The following is an 18,061-nucleotide window of genomic DNA, read 5'->3' on the forward strand; positions in this document are numbered from 1 at the left end:
CAGAAACAGTTACAACTTATGTTTGTCTTTCGCCCAAGCGAGAGACTGTCGCTCAAGCGACTAATTTATCAAAACATACTCAATTTCCAGCATGGTTCTTGCTCGAGCGAGGGGACTGTCACTCAAGCTAAATATCCATCAAAACTGGCCTACTATGTCACGATGTATTGTCTCTCACCTTGGGTTGTAGCATGGTTGATTCCCTTCCCATGAATGGATCGGTTGTCTAACTTCGAACGCCTCGAAACTAAAACAAATCACAAATCAATGATTCGCGAGTTTAATTGCTTTCCTACTAACTCTAAGATAAAAATATCATTTTAATCCATTCTAAGACATCCAAGACTTTCATCCATCCGGTTCAAGATTCATAATCCTGAACCATCCTTTATCCTCGAAAGTCTCGTTCCCGATCCCTACCGTGTTCATGATCATTTCAACACCTTTTCACAAGGATTGATCTCATGATCAAAATGACATTTCGATTTAAAATATTTCTTTGATTTCAAAATCATCATCTTTCATCAACATAAATAACATGCATATATTCAAAACACTAAAACAGCCCCATGAACAACAAGATTTCATGGTTTCCAAAACAACAATTTATAGATTCACGAAAACTCCGTTCTTGCATATAACACGAGACAGGAAGGTTTTTTTAGAAAATTTTGACGGTTGAAAATGTTCATAACATACGCATAAACATCATACTCGAATGTCGAAAATAATGAACGGCTAGATTTGTAAGAGATTAGGAACAAAGAACTAAGAGTGGAAAACTATTTAGAAATGCGTTTTGGACAACCTTGATGTCTATCCTGACTCGAAATAATATTTCGAAATCAAAGCCGCAATCGGAATTCGATTTCAAGCGACGGAACTCAAAAAACACGTTTTTGGGCAGAATTCGGGCGAATTTGGGCGAGACAGCAGTCCCAAAACTTTTCGTCACAGAAAGTTACGAAAAATTTACTGCAAGATAGGAATTCACAAAACAAGACTAACGCTCAACTACGGTTTAGCCTAATTCATTACCGATTAATTACTAAAATTAATGTTTGTTAAAAATAAATAATTAATAAAATATATGAAATTTTCACGATGTTACACATTTCCCCCTTTTACCATCACCTTGCTCGTCTTTCACACCTTTTACCAACAAATGCATTTTTCTCTATCATTCTTATTGATATTTACACACATGTAGCAGATTATTCATTATCTTATATTAAATAGAATAATAAAATTATTTATATTCAAGAAATGATATAAAAATAATATTGAATGTATTTAAACAAATAATATACAACATATATTGTAAATATAAAAAATATTTGATGTTTTATTCTTTTTAGTATCAACATATAAAAAGTAGTATTAGTTGGTAAATCTTTATGCAATAGGAAGGTTGTTTGTATTGTAACATGTAGGTTATTGGTTTAAATTTCAAAAATTCACTTGTTAAAGTAAGGCTAGAATACCTAACTTTATCTGGCCCTATTAAGTGAGAGTCTCGTGCATGTGATAGTTGTTTATAATAAAAAAATTATGATATTGATAAATAGAATAAATCTATTGGATGTAGTTTAAGTATATTTGTTTTTCATTGAATACATTCCAAATTTATCTTCTAACATCAAATAAAAATAAGGAATGTATTAAAATTATTTTATTACTTTTAATTAGCTTCCAAATAATTCTTCTATTACCAAATGAAAAATATATATACTTCATGTGACTTATATATATTATTTTTTAGGATGAAAATTCAATACAATGAATCTATTAAAAAATTTAAAAATATTTAGTGCTTTCTTTATTCATTACACAATAAAATAAGTATAATTACTTAAAAATTTATGATACTGATTAATAAAATAAATCTATTGGATGTATTTTAAATATATTTATTTTTTTCATTGAATACATTCCAAATTGTTCTTCTAACATCAAATAAAAATCAGGAATGTATTAAAATTATTTTATTCCTTTTAATTAGCTTCCAAATAATTCTTCTATTACCAAATGAAAAAAATATACTTCATCTTACTTATATATATATTCTTTTTTGGGATGAAAATTCAATACAATGAATCTATTAAAAAGTTAAAAAATATTTAGTGCTTTCTTTATTCATTACTTAATTATCCTTGTTTAATGTTTTTATTTTATATATTAGTATAGATATATATACATCTATCAACATTTCAATAGGAAATAATTAAAAAAATCTATTTAAAATCCATATAAACATAATATAGAATGTATTAAATAAAAGTAAATAATAAATATATTAAAAAATAGTAAAAATGTTCATTCTCTTATATTGAGAAATAATCATATTGTTTCATCTTAAAAAAACATATAATTACTCGGCAATGTGTTAAACGAATGTCAATACAAGATATTTTGTTAAAACAAAATGTTATCGTCTACTTTTTTTTTTTAAGATCTCTTGATGTTTTTTAATTTAATAATATTAAACAAAAATCACTCTACGAGTATATTACAATTTTTATATATTTTCATTTAATTATTTACAAAAATACCAAGTAAAAAATAAATTTATTTTTTGTATGATGAAAAGTAAACATAATTTATTACTAATTAAGATGTTATATAGATATTCTCATAAAAACTATCACCAACAAATGCATTTCTCCCTTTTACCATCACCTTGCCCTTCTTTCACACCTTTTACCAACAAATGCATTTTTTTCTATCATTCTTATTGATATTGACATACGTGAAGCAGATTATTCATTATCTTATATTGAGTGTATTCAATAAATCATTTAAGAATAGCAGAAGTAACGTATATTGAGTGTATTTAAGAATAGCAGAAGTAATGAAATTATTTATATTCAATAAATCATATAAAATAATATTGAGTGTATTTAAACAAATAATATACAACATATATTGTAAATATTGAAATTATTTGATGTTTTATTCTTTTTAGTATCAACATATAAAAAGTAGTATTAGTTGGTGAATCTTTATGCAATAGGAAGGTTGCTTGTATTGTAACATGTAGGTTATTGGTTTAAATTTAAAAAATTCACTTGTTAGAGTAAGGCTTGAATACCTAACCTTCTCTTATCCTTCTTTAACCCGATTAGAAGAGAGTCTCGTGCATGTGATAGTTGTTTATATTAAAAAAATTATGATATTGATTAATAGAATAAATCTATTGGATGTAATTTAAGTATATTTGTTTTTCATTGAATACATTCCAAATTGCTCTTCTAACATCAAATAAAAATGAGGAATGTATTAAAATTATTTTATTCCTTTTAATTAGTTTCCAAATAATTCTTCTATTACAAAATGAAAAAAAAAATACTTCATCTGACTTCTATATATTATTTTGTAGGATGAAAATTCAATACAATAAATCTATTAAAAATTTAAAAAATATTTAGTGCTTTCTTTATTCATTACTTAATAAAATAAGTAATGTTGAAATATATTTTAATATTTTGGTTTATTATAGTATTGAGATAGTAATTAGTTTAAACCTAATTACTTTTTGTAGGATTAAAAGATGTGCAAAATAAATTTGTATATTAGTAGTTGAGTAGATAGATAAAATTAAGTCTCTTATATTTTCTATTTAATAATTTGATTAATATATGTGCAATTCAACTCATTGAACCCATTCAATTTTATTCCTTGAATGCATGAAATTCAAATTATTTTCTTTCTCCTTGATTTCTAATAAGTAAGAGAGTTAATTAGGAGTATATATAACTATAGTGAAATATCTATGCATTATCATATAAAGATTTATATATAGTTAGTACATCAATTATCAATGTCCTGATATCATCCTATATATTTAATCATCATTAATTCTTCAAAAGAAATAATCTAAATGAATGGAAAATGGTGTAATAATTATGAATAAATCTTTACATGATAGTGCATAGATATTGTATTCTATAAGTTTTTATTAAAAACTTTATACTTAGAACCTTAAACATCAAATGTTTGTAAAATATTGGAAAATAAATATTTTTTTATAAAAGTTCAAATAAAAATTTTTGTTAAAAAATTGATTTTAAAAGGTGGTTTTAAAAAATATTTTGTCGAGGTAATAGTTTTTAAAATATCGCTTTTCTTCAATAGTATTTTTAGTTCCAATAAATAATTAAATGGATTGGATATCTATCCATTCAAATCCATGAAAACAGAGTCATGGATGGATTAGAATCCATCCATTAAGTTTGGATATCAATAGATTTGATAACTAAAAATATAGTTTAAATATATTGATATAGATTAATGAATTTTCATTCTTCCATTAGCATCCAAATACAAATTCATCTATTTGTTATCCTTAAACTCAATCATGAAACTAAATTCATAGGATCCATTCAATTCTATTCAGGACATGAATGAAATTGGCATTATTTTATTTATCCTTGATTTATAATAAGTAAGAGAATTAGTTAGTATATCAATCACATTTATTTGTATTATTTATATACATCTTACTTATTTATTTTATTTTTTAGGATGAAAATGAAATACAATGAATCTATTAAAAGTTTAGAAAATATTTAATGCTTTCTTTATACATTACTAAATAAAATATGTAATGTCCAAATATACATTGATAGTTTGAGTTTATTGTATTTTCTATATAATATGTTGCTTAATATCTTTGTAATTTCACTCGTTGAATTTATTATTCAATTATATTCTTTCATTGAATGAAATTTACATTCTTGCTCATTCATTTCTAATAAATAATAGAATTAATTAGGAACATATATAACTAGAGTGAAATGTATATGCACTATAAGCGTAAATATTTATATATATTTGGTATATCATTCACGACTCATTCGTATTAATTTTCGTGGAGACTCAATTACGATAAATCAAATTGATAGATGAGACAGTGACAATATATAAAACTCATAGTTGTTTGAGTTCAATACTTTTTTTCCTACATATATATAATTATCGTTTGTAACACAACCATCAAACGAAATTCATTCATCTTTTGTGATACTTGCTTTGTTTCATGTATCTGATCCATGGGCATAACTTCAGCTCCATTGCTCAAAGTTAATCCCCATGAAAATAAAGTTCAGCTTCCCAACATTGTTGATCCGCATCTTGAACCCAGCACCATTCTTAGTTTCCTAAAACCTAATCCATTTTCAAATGTCCCTTCTGCCATAAGTCCAAAATGCAAACGTATCTGGTTTCTCCAGTCTCAAAAATCTCCAACCTTGAATCCAATATCATCCACATCGCAAGTACCTTGTCAAACATTCCCTTTCTCTATTGTTAAGCCTCTTTCATATAAGTATGAGGGCAATACATTCACAGTANAGAAAAGCATTATCTTCATGGCTCAGGTAGAATAGCAGAAGTAACGTATATACATTTCTTACTTTCGCTTTCCCCCCACTTATGTATAATTGCGTTCTCTATATTTATAAATAAACTATTATAATATAATGGAAGATCCATATGTTGGTGCAATATATGACACTATGCTAGCTTGGTCAAGCTTAAGTTATCATTACAAAACGTAATCAACATAAGTTTACTCATGATTCTAGTCTATTCAGTGGATTTGAACAGATTGGTTGTTCAATGCTCATTTTATAGAGGATTTGGAGAGTCTTTAATATGGCAAACACCAACTTCATTCCGTGGAGCTTCCTTCAGGATTCGTCTGCTGCTCCACCGGCGAAGAAAACGAATGTTGCAAAGAAATCATTCGTGCAAGCTCTAAAAAATTACATGCCACATTTTATACTAGATTTTCGTTTTTGTTTAAATGGGAAAGCATTAAGGTGGTTATGTAACTTAAAATTCATTAGGGTTAAGACTTTGTACCTATTTTTACAAAGTTCTCTTATACCTAAAATTCTTTTGTCAAAAAATATAGGATCAAAGGTTAGTGGCTCATCCCAAGATCATAGCAATGCTCAAGGTCAACAAGAGCTTACAACAATACTTACAAATAACACATAGAAAACTGGGTAAGAATCTCCTCAACTAACTTAATAGTCACGGTTTATGTTTATCAATAATTCTTTGTACGTTAAACATGTAAATACGTATTAATTAGTCCTTTACTCCGCTTGCTAGATCTTAAATTATAGGATTCTCATGAAGTTGTGGAGCTCATTGGATCACCTCTCAAGCCATGCACCTCCCATATCATGCATACTACATCCATATTTTACTGAAGCAATTTTATATTTAGCTTTACTGTGTTGTTTTGTATCTTAACCAAAAGCATTTATTTAAAAAAAAAAGAAGTATTTTGGCCTAAGTTATATGAATTTCTAACATACCATTGTGCCTCATTATATTTTGATATGAATATAGTCCTTGTAATGTGTTGATTTTTGGGTTGGTTTCAGCCAAGTCTGTACTTGGTAGACTCTAGCTTATAGCGGAGAGTAAAATCAAAGTAAAGGAGTTTAAAACACTTTGACCAATTTGTTTTTTTTTCATATGATGAAAAATATTGCCACATAGTTGTGTAGACATTATTGGAATAAATTTTCTTTTTATTTTTATATAATTTAAAAACAATATTCTGTATTTATGCTAGAAAAATTAAGTTATTCACCAACTGAGTTTGACCTTATTATTATGCTAGAAAAATTAAGTTATCCCATACAATACAATTTTGGACCAACTTCATTGGTTTACTTTTTCATTACTACAAAGTCATTCTCAACAGTTATATGAAAACGAGGTTATATAACAGTTATATGAAAATGAGGTTATATATGATTCAACCTTTTACCCAACAAATACCAATTTTTTTAATCCTTTAATTCACAATCAATTCAAGTTGTGATGGACATAAAAAATAAGTCTCATATAGAAGTGAAAAGTTACATAGATTAATAGTCAAATAGTAGCATAAATCTATTGGATGTATTTTAAATATATTTATTTTTCATTGAATACATTCCAAATTGCTCTTCTAACATAAAATAAAAATAAAGTACGTATTAAAATTATTTTATTCCGTTTAATTAGCTTCAAATAATTCTTCTATTACCAAATGAAAAACATATACTTCAAACTTATATAGATTATTTTTTAGGATGAAAATTCAATACAATGAAAATTTAAAAAATATTTAGTGATTTCTTTATTCATTACTTAATTATCATTGTTTAATGTTTTGATTTTATATATTAGTATAGATAGATGTATATATAAATCAATATCATAATTTTATATATTATTAAATAGATTTACGCTATTAAATCAATATCATAATTTGTTTAAGTAATTATACTTATTTTATTTAGTAATGAATAAGGAAAGTGAATTTGTGAGAAGGTTAGATATATATCCATTACTTAATTATCCTTGTTTAATGTTTTAATTTTATATATTAGTATAGATATATATACATCTATCAACATTTCAATAGGAAATAATTAAAAAAATCTATTTAAAATCCATATAAACATAATATAGAATGTATTAAATAAAAGTAAATAATAAATATATTAAAAAATAGTAAAAATGTACATTCTCTTATATTGAGAAATAATCAAATTGTTTCATCTTAAAAAAATATATAATTACTCTGCAATGTGTTAAACAAATGTCAATACAAGATATTTTGATAAAGCAAAATGTTATCAACTACTTTTTGTTTTAAAGATCTCTTGATTTTTTTTGAATTTAATAATATTAAAAAAAATCACTCTACGAATATATTAAAAAAAATTTATATTTTCATTTAAATATGTTACAAAAATACCAAGTAACAAATAAATTTATTTTTCGTATGACGAAAACTAAACATAATCTATTACTAATTAAGATGTTTTATAGATATTCTCATAATAACTATCACCAACAAATGCATTTCCCCCTTTTACCATCACCTTGCTCTTCTTTCACACCTTTTACCAACAAAAGCTTTTTTTTCTATCATTCTTATTGATATTCACACACGTGTAGCAGATTATTAATTATCTTATATTAAATAAAAGAATGACATTATTTATATTCAAGAAATCATATAAAAATAATGTTGATTGTATTTAAACCAATAATATACAACATATATTGTAAATATAGAAATTATTTGATGTTTTATTCTTTTTAGTATCAACATATAAAAAGTAGTACTAGTTGGTGAATCTTTATGCAATAGGAAGGTTGTTTGTATTGTAACATGTACGTTAATGGTTTAAATTTCAAAAATTCACTTGTTAGAGTAAGACTTGAATACCTAACCTTCTCTTAATTATCTTTGGCTCGATTAGATGAGAGTCTCGTGCATGTGATAGTTGTTTATATTAAAAAAATTATGATATTGATTAATAGAATAAATCTATTGGATGTAGTTTAAGTATATTTGTTTTTCATTGAATACATTCCAAATTTCTCTTCTAACATCAAATAAAAATAAGGAATGTATTAAAATTATTTTATTCCTTTTAATTAGCTTCCAAATAATTCTTCTATTACCAAATGAAAAATATATATACTTCATGTGACTTATATATATTATTTTTTAGGATGAAAATTCAATACAATGAATCTATTAAAAAATTTAAAAATATTTAGTGCTTTCTTTATTCATTACACAATAAAATAAGTATAATTACTTAAAAAAATTATGATATTGATTTATACAATAAATATATTGGAATTTATTTTAAATATATTTCTTTTTTCATTGAATACATTCCAAATGGCTCTTCTAACATCAAATAAAAATCAGCAATGTATTAAAATTATTTTATTCCTTTTAATTAGCTTCCAAATAATTCTTCTATTACCAAATGAAAAATATATATACTTCATTTGACTTTTATATATTATTTTTTAGGATGAAAATTCAATACAATGAATCTATTAAAAATTTAAAAAATATTTAGTTCTTTCTTTATTCATTACAAAATAAAATAATTATAATTACTTTAAAAATTATGATATTGATTAATAAAATAAATCTATTCGAATTTATTTTAAATATATTTATTTTTTGCATTGAATACATTCCAAATTGCTCTTCTAACATCAAATAAAAATAAGGAATGTATTAAAATTATTTTATTCCTTTTAATTAGCTTTCAAATAATTCTTCTATTACCAAATGAAAAAACTATACTTCATTTGACTTATATATATTATTGTTTAGGAGGAAAATTCAATACAATGAATCTATTAAAAATATAAAAAATATGTAGTGCTTTCTTTATTCATTACTTAATAAAATAAGTAATGTTTAAATATATTTTAATATTTTGGTTTAATATTGTTTTGAGATAGTAATTAGTTTAAACCTAATTACTTTTTGTAGGATTAAAAGATGTACAAAATAAATTTGTGTATTAGTAGTTTAGTAGATAGATAAAATTAAGTCTCTTATATTTTCTATTTAATAAGTTGATTAATATTATCTGTGCAATTCAACTCATTGAACCCATTCAATTTTATTCCTTTTTTTTTCTTTTTTTTAAACAAAGGGCTTAACCCAAAATATATTAATAAAGGGGATCCATACAAGCTTAGTTGACAAACCTATAAGTAGGTAATTGAAGACAATTCCTATACAAATAAGGATGAATTAAAGTAGGGGGATGAATCCACCAAGTATAGCAATTATTTACAATTCCGATGTTTGCCAATAAATCAGCATATTGGTTTCCCTCCCTATAGATATGCGTTATCCCACAATCCATTGAAGACATAAGAACCTTGCAAGACCTCCAAGTGGCCGTTAATTTCCAAGGGACTTCCATGGTGCCTAGGAAAATTTTGGTGACCAATATGGAGTCACATTCTAACAAAATTGTGTGCCATCCCATGCTATGAGCCTTTTGAATTGCTAAGAAGGCTGAGGAAAGTTCAACATGAAGAGCATCATGAATGCCAAAATAGGTAGAGAAAGCTCCCATGAATAACCCATCATGATTTCTGAAAATCCCCCCCCCCCTCCAGCATGACCAGGGTGACCCCTAGCTGCTCCATCAGTGTTGATTTTCACCCTTCCATAGGTTGCATCTTCCAATTGACTTCCAAAATCCTAGGAGATTTCCTATAGTTCACCTGCACTTTGAGAGACCTGATGATTGAGAGATCATTCAAAGAAGAGCCTGCTACTACTGATGAAGAATTTCCAGCAAGAGTCAAGAAACTCTTGATCTTGTTAATAGCTTGAGGCAGAAGTAAAGATTTATCTTGGAATCTGCTCAAATTTCTACAATACCAAATTGTGTTAACAGCAAGCACAACTGCAGCAATGATGAAATGCTTCATTTGAGCACTTCCTTTAGCAGCTAGGATCAGATTAGTAGCAGAGGATGTGTCAATTTTGATTTGGAACTGATAATTCAACCAATCCCAAATTGTAGTAGCAAAAGAGTAGGATAGAAATAGGTGCTTTGATGATTCCACTTGAACTTTGCAAAGATTGCATTTAGAAGCTAGAATGCAGCCCCTAGCTTGCAAATTTTCATCTGAGGGCATTCTGTTGTTGATAAGCCTCCAAAGAGTGAAGGATTTTGAAGGAGGAATAGAACTAGACCAAATAAGAATGCACGAATTCCCTGATTCAGTTTGTGGCATGGTGCTGTTGTAAGCATCTTTTAGAGATAGATTACCATCTATTGAATTTTTCCAGAAGATTCTATCCTTATAATTAGACAGCTTGGTGCTGCAAATGCTTGAAACAACTTCAGGATACTTATCAATCAACTCTTGAGGAATGATCCAGGCACTATTGGAAGTGAAATCAGCCACTGAACTGATGAGTTTTGAATGAATATGCTCGGGGATATTAAGAAGGTCCACTATTGGATTCCCTATCCAGTTATCTCTCCAGAAATTGGTGTGTTTTCCATTACCTATGAACCAAACAGATTGGTTAGAGGCAAAGGTCAGATTGCATTTGATTCCAAACCATATTGAGGATTTGAAGTATCTGTTACTTGACCAATAAGTACCAAATCTTTCCCTAAAGAAAGCTGCCCAATCTTGTGATGAATTCAGCATATTCCAAGCAAGTTTGATGAGAGAAGCCTGGTTAATTTTCTTTAGAGATCTCAGACCAAGCCCACCAGATTTTTTAGGAGTGCAAATTTTAGCCCAAGCCACTGTGACTAGCTTCCTGGTTTTACTATCACCTGACCAGATGAAGTATCTTATATTTGAATCAATCTCCTTAAGAAATTGAGCAGGCCAAGCATAGATGTGAAATAAGTACATAAGCATACTTTGAATAACAGATCTAACCAAATCCACCCTTCCCATTATTGAGAGCAAAGAGCCTTTCCAAGCAGCAAGCTTGTTGTTGATCTTATCAGCCAAGGGTTGAAGATGAATCCTTCTAGGCTTGCCTATAAATAAAGGAACTCCAAGGTAATTCACAGGAAGAGTACCTTTATTGAAGCCTAACCAATCCTTTAGATTATTAATCTTTCTAGAAGAAGCATTCTGAGTAAAGAAAATGCATTTGTTTAAATTCATACACTGCCCAGAGACTTGAGCATAGTCAGAAAACAAAGCTTTCAGAGCAAGGATTTCCCTCTTAACTCCTCTACAGAATATGAAAACATCATCTGCATAGAGTACATGAGAAGTAGTGCAAAGGTTTTTAGGTCCCTTGATGGATGTTGTCTTGTTCTCCTCACAAAGTTTAGCTATTCCTCTACTTAAGACATCTTCAGCTAAGCAGAAAAGAAGAGGAGAAAGGGGATCTCCTTGCCTTACACCCCTACTGCAAGTGAAGTAGCCATAACTTTTACCATTGATAACCATAGAAAGCTTTGCAGAATGCATAATAGTATTAATCCAGGAGATGAATTTGCCACTGAAACCAAAAGCAGTGAGAGTATCAGTCAAGAATTTCCAATCTATGGTGTCAAAAGCCTTTTTTATATCCAATTTTAGAGCCAAGTTCCCCCCAAAGACTTTGTGATCTAGAAGATTGATTGCTTCAGAAGCACAACAGATGCAGTCTTGTATAGATCTATCTTTTATGAATCCTCTTTGATTTGGAGAGATAATTCTAGCAGCTATAAGAGAAAGTCTATCAGCCATAATCTTTGTGATAATTTTGAATTGGAAGTTTGCCAATGCAATAGGCCTATAGTCCTCAATTCTCTTAGAATTTGCAGACTTAGGAACCAACACCACATTATTGGAGTTGAGGTTAGGCAAGATCCAACCATGCTTAAAAAACTGAAGCACAGACTTACAAACATCCAAGCCAACAACGTCCCAATAGTTTTGGTAGAAACAGCCACCAAAACCATCAGGACCAGGGGCACCATTGCCATTCATAGAGAACACAACCCCTTTTATTTCATCCATAGAGGGATCCCTGACAAGCAAATAGTTCTCATCATCAGTGACCATGTTAGGGATTACATCTGCAATTAAGGAATTGGCAGAAGTTGCATTAGGAGTTGCAAAAAGATCAACAAAATAGATAAGAGCATGGTGAGAAATATCATCTTGATCAGTGAGAATGACTTCATTATGCTTTAAAAAATTCATAGATTTAGCAACTTGTCTGATTTTGGTGATTATATGAAAGAAAGCAGTGTTTCTATCACCCTGAGTTTGCCAATTAATTCTAGACTTTTCTCTCCAAAATTCTTCTTCCATTCCAAGCACATTCAGAAGATTTCTTTGGGCTATCACTTCCTCATCAAGCAAAAGTTGCATATCCTCTTGGTTTTGCTGCAAGTCATTGATACAAGCTTGAATAGTTTCAACTTCCAACAAAGCTTCTTTCACTCTTTGGTGTATATTTCCAAAGACCTCTCTATTCCAGGTTTTAAGAATAGATTTTAATCTCTTCAATTTCGATGAAAGAACATACATAGGACATCCAAGCACCACTTCATTCCAGGATGTTTCAATTGTGGATCTGCAATTTGAATGCTGCATCCACATAGATTGGAATCTGAAAGAAGTAACTCTCTCAATGTTGTAGGAGCTGCAAGTTAAAAGGATTGGGTTGTGATCAGAGGAAACTCTAGGTAAAGTGCAATAACAAACCTAATTCCAAGCATTGAGCCAACCATCATTACAAATTGCTCTATCCAACCTCTTTTCAGTAAGAGCATCACCCCTTCTTTTGTTAGACCAAGTGAAGTCAGAACCCCTAGTGCTTAGATGGATTAAATTCTCTCTATCAGAAAACTCCTTGAAGTCAATAATAGGAATTCTAGATGGAATTCTAGAACCTCTATATTCATGAGTACCCATAATTGCATTGAAATCTCCAACAAAACACCAAGGGCCAGCAAAAGAGGATAGGAGGAGATGCAAGTCATCCCAAAGCTTTCTTCTAACCAAGTAGTTGGTGTGTGCATACACAACAGCAAAATTAAAAGTGTTATTGTTCAAAGTCAGAGAAATTGATATGAGTTGATCAGTGCAACCAAGAGCTGTAGGATCAATATTTTTATTGCAAAGACCCCATAAACTAGGGAGCAGGTCATGTCTTTTATTAACTATAAATAACTTGAGATTCATTTGAGACTAATATGAAGGATGAATCTCATTGAAGTCCACCTTTGGCTCAGCAATAAACAGAAGGTCAGGTTTATTGGCAAGAACCAAAATTTTCAGCACCAACATAGTATTGAGGTTGCCAATTCCTCTACAATTCCAGAAGGTAGTATTCATTTAGAGGTGTTTAAATAACAACCCCTTCGGGTATAATGTACCTTGCCCTGTCCACTCCTCCTCTTTTGTTTCCTTTTCTGGGATTTGGAAATAACCTCAGTGAAATCACCCTCATTGCCCACCTCTTCCTCAGCTTCTTCTACCTCATTAGCCCATAGTTTACCAACTATTCTCATGTCATTAACTGCATTTTGGTTTACCATTTCCTCCAAGGGCTGCACTGAAAATTATTTATCAGTTGCATTGTTATCCATAACCATCTCTGTTGCTGGTGCTGGTTGGGCAATGTCCAAAGCTTCAAATGTGTCCCTAACTGTTGTGGCTTCCAACTCCTCCTCGGAAGAATCATCTGTTTGAGGCATGACTCTTTTAGTATTTGAGTGTGGATCATTTACATCCATGTTCAGATTAATAAACTGATCATTTACTCTCAAAGGAGTATCCTTAGTTTGGGTTGACTCTTTCTAAGTATGTTGTTTTTTTTCCAGGTTTCTTAGGAACTTCATTTTCACTTTCCTTTTTCCTTCTACAGTTTGATAGCAAGTGTCCTATAGATTGGCAACCTGGACAAAAATCTGGAAGGTTTTCATATACAATCCCTACAAAGAAAGCATACTCTTCCCTCTCAACCAGAATCTGGTTAGGGATGTTTTCTTTTAGATTTACGTCCACCAACACTCATGCAAAGTGCCCAAAAGTTCTGTTGTTGGTTGCTTCATCCAATGATATTGGTGTTCCTATACCACCTGCAATGGAGAATATTATCCTTGGAGACCAATACTCTTGAGGGAGGCCTACAATTTTAACCCAGCATTGACAGTGAGATAATCTTTGTAAGCTAGGGTTGAAGTCAGGTGTCCATAGGAATAATCTACGGAAACCTGGTCTCAGATTCCAGGAACCAGTGGCACACACTGATCTCATATCTTCCAACGAAGAGAATGAGAATTCATAGAAACCTTTTCCCAGTGATACCATATGCCATTTCCCTATAGAGTTCCAAAGCGTTGTGAGCTTAGCTTTAAGATCCACATACTTTAGAGGATTTTCACCCTTTGAAAGAATAATCCTACCATGAAGATGGTTTTTACACCTTCGGAGACCTGCTTGATAGTCCTCCTCGGATATTTTGATTGCTATAGCATCTCCCTTGAGACACGGTTGAGGGAGTTGAGATACTAAAATGTTACAAGAGTTCTTGACTGCTTGAGCAAAAGATTTCCTTGTAGGGGAAGGATGAGCTTCTGGCTCAGCTGAGCTGTGAGAATCTGCAAGGAAAGACCATGGAACAAAGTTTTCAGCTGTCATTTTGGATAGCAAGAAGTGAAAGATCCAAGGAAGTTGGAGTGTGATTCCAGAATTTAGGAGATGAGTTCCAAGAAAGTTGGAGATCCAGTTTCCAAGGAAGTTGAATGCATGAAATTCAAATTATTTTCTTTCTCCTTGATTTCTAATAAGTAAGAGAGTTAATTAGAAGTATATATAACTATAGTGAAATATCTATGTATTGTCAGTATAAAGATTTATATATAGTTAGTACATCAATTATCAATGTCATGATATCATCCTATATATTTAATCATCATTAATTCTTCAAAAGAAATAATCTAAATGAATGACGAATGATGTAATAATTATGTATAAATCTTTACATGATAGTGCATAGATATTGTATTCTATAAGTATTTATTAAAAACTTTATACTTAGAGCCTTAAACATCAAATGTTTGTAAAATATTGGAAAAAAATTTTTTTTTTTATAAAAGTTCAAAAGAAACATTTTGTTAAAAAATTGATTTTAAAGGGTTTTTATTATTTAAATGATTTTAAAAGGTGGTTTTAAAAAATATTTTGTCGAGGTAACAATTTTGAAAATAACGATTTTCTTCAATAGTATTTTTAGTTCCAATAAATAATTAAATGGATTGGATATCTATCCATTCAAATCCATGAAAACAGAGTCATGGATGGATTCTGGATGGATTAGAATCCATCCATTAAGTTTGGATATCAATAGATTTGATAACTAAAAATATAGTCTAAATATATTGAAATAGATTAATCAATGATTTTTCATTCTTCCATTAGCATCCAAACACAATCATGAAACTAAATTCATAAGATCCATTCAATTCTATTATGTGCATGAATGAAATTAGCATTATTTTATTTCTCCTTGATTTATAATAAGTAAGAGAATTAGTTAGTACATCAATCACATTTATTTGTATTATTTATATACTACATCTTACTTATATATTTTATTTTTTAGGATGAAAATGAAAGACAATGAATCTATTAAAAGTTAAGAAAATATTTAACGCTTTCTTTATACATTACTAAATAAAATATGTAATGTTGAAATATATATTGATAGTTTGATTTTATTGTATTTTCTATATAATATGTTGCTTAATTTCTTTGTAATTTAACTCGTTGAATTTATTACTCAATTATATTCTGAATGAAATTTACATTCTTGCTCATTCATTTCTAATAAGTAATAGAGTTAATTAGGAACATATATAACTAGAGTGAAATGTATATGCACTATAAGCGTAAATATTTATATATATTTGGTATATCATTCACGACTCATTTTCGTGGAGACTCAATTACGATAAAACATAATTGATAGATGAGACAATGACAATGTATAAAACTTATAGTTGTTTGAGTTCAATACTTTTTTTCCTACATATATATAACTATCGTTTGTAACACAACCATAACACGAAATTCATTCATCTTTTGTGATACTTGCTTTGTTTCATGTATCTGATCGATGGGCATAACTTCAGTTCCATTGCTCAAAGTTAATCCCCATGAAAATAAAGTTCAGCTTTCCAACATTGTTGATCCGCATCTTGAACCCTGCACCATTCTTAGTTTCCTAAAACCTAATCCATTTTCAAATGTCCCTTCTGCCATAAGTCCAAAATGCAAACGTATCTGGTTTCTTCAGTCTCAAAAATCTCCAACCTTGAATCCAATATCATCCACATCGCAAGTACCTTGTCAAACATTCCCTTTCTCTATTGTTAAGTCTCTTTCATATAAGTATGAGGGCAATACATTCACAGTAGTTGAGAAAAGCATCATCTTCATGGCTCAGGTAGAATAGCAGAAGTAGCGTATCTACATTTCTTACTTTCGCTTTCCCCCCACTTATGTATAATTTTGTTCTCTATATTTATAAATAAACTATTATAATATAATGGAAGATTCATATGCTGGTGCAAAATATGACACTATGCTAGCTTGGTCAAGCTGAAGCTATCATTACAAAACGTAATCAACATAAGTTTACTCATGATTCTAGTCTATTCAGTGGATTTGAACAAATTGGTTGTTCCGAGTTTCACTAATTCTTGTATTTTTTATTATTGTGTTTGTGGTATCATTCGATCGTATTATTTTTTGCCGGTTATTTAATTTATATTAATGAATAATACAAAACTACTTTTGTTAATGTAACATATGATGTTTATCAATACACCACATGCCACATTTTATGCTAGATTGTCGTTTTTGTTTAAATGGGAAAGCATTAAAGTGGTTATCTAACTTAAAATTCATCAGGGTTAAGACTTTGTATCTATTTTTACTGAAAGTTCTCTTATACCTAAAATTCTTTTGTCAAAAAATATAGGATCAAAGGTTAGTGGCTCATCCCAAGATCATAGCAATGCTCAAGGTCAACAAGAGCTTACAACAATACTTACAAATAACACATAGAAAACTGGGTAAGAATCTCCTCAACAAACTTAATTGGTTTATGTTTGTCAATAATTTTTTGTACGTTAAATACATATTAATTAGTCCTTTACTCCGCTTGCTAGATCTTGATATTAAATTTTCTTAATACATGGTATAGTTCTTACAGATAATGAAGGTAAGAAATCCAGAAAGACATCATAGATGTTTTCAGTAGGGATCAAAATTTCATCTGAGTTAACTTTTTTAGTAGCTAAAAAGAATATAGTGAAGTTTTAATACCTCAGAAGATGGATGATGTACTTGATGAAGTTTTGATAAATAATGGATTAGTTGTAGTTTCTCAAGAATCACTAGCACTTCAAGAACTGAAGGTAGCAAAGGACTTAAATTATGGGATTCTCATGAAGTTGTGGAGGTCATTGGGTCACCTCTCAAGCCATGCACCTCCCATATCATGCATACTACATCCATATTTTATTGAAGCAATTTTATATTTAGCCTTACTATGTTGTTTTGTATCTTAACCAAAAGCATTTATTTAAAAAAAAGAAAGAAGTATTTTGGCCTAAGTTATATGAATTTCTAACATACCATTATGCCTCATTATATTTTGATATAAATATAGTCCTTGTAATGTGTTGATATTTGGGCTGGTTTCAGCCATGTCTGTACTTAGTAG

Source organism: Lupinus angustifolius, unplaced genomic scaffold (genome assembly GCF_001865875.1).
Source record: "Lupinus angustifolius cultivar Tanjil unplaced genomic scaffold, LupAngTanjil_v1.0 Scaffold_418, whole genome shotgun sequence".
In the NCBI taxonomy this organism is placed as follows: domain Eukaryota; kingdom Viridiplantae; phylum Streptophyta; class Magnoliopsida; order Fabales; family Fabaceae; genus Lupinus; species Lupinus angustifolius.